Source organism: Ursus maritimus (assembly GCF_017311325.1).
Source record: "Ursus maritimus isolate PB19 chromosome Y unlocalized genomic scaffold, ASM1731132v1 scaffold_Y1, whole genome shotgun sequence".
Taxonomy (NCBI): Eukaryota; Metazoa; Chordata; class Mammalia; order Carnivora; family Ursidae; genus Ursus; species Ursus maritimus.
This window is the reverse complement of record NW_024423324.1, coordinates 294,288-294,778: the sequence shown is the minus strand read 5'-3', so window position 1 is coordinate 294,778 and position 491 is coordinate 294,288.

The following is a 491-nucleotide window of genomic DNA, read 5'->3' as shown; positions in this document are numbered from 1 at the left end:
TGCTGAGAGAGGATGCACAGTGATTTTGGTAGGGCTGCATCATGTACTGTTCATTCCACTTGTAGTGAGAGTATAAGTATGTTGTATGTTTAGGGTGGCTAGTAATCATTTGTGTAGGAAGACTGGTAAAGGTTGACTGTTGACCTTTTTTTTAAACATTCAAACTATAAAGAAGTTATTGTAAGTTTTCTGTAAACTGTGGATTATGATGGACAGTTTTCTACTTTATTAACGAATGACCATTGGTTTTCTTAGGATCAAGCTAAAAATACAATTGCTTACAAAATGTAATTACTGGTTTAATTCCACCTGTTTTGAGTAAGTACTCTTTATGTTGACAGTATTCACAAATAGATAAACATGTCTTGAATGAAACATCTAGATTTATTGTTCATACCTTTATCTGTATTTTATACAGATTTTAATGACTTTTAATCTTGGTTGACCTAACAAAATGACAAAGATTTTTTCTCCTTTTTAATTGTAATAGA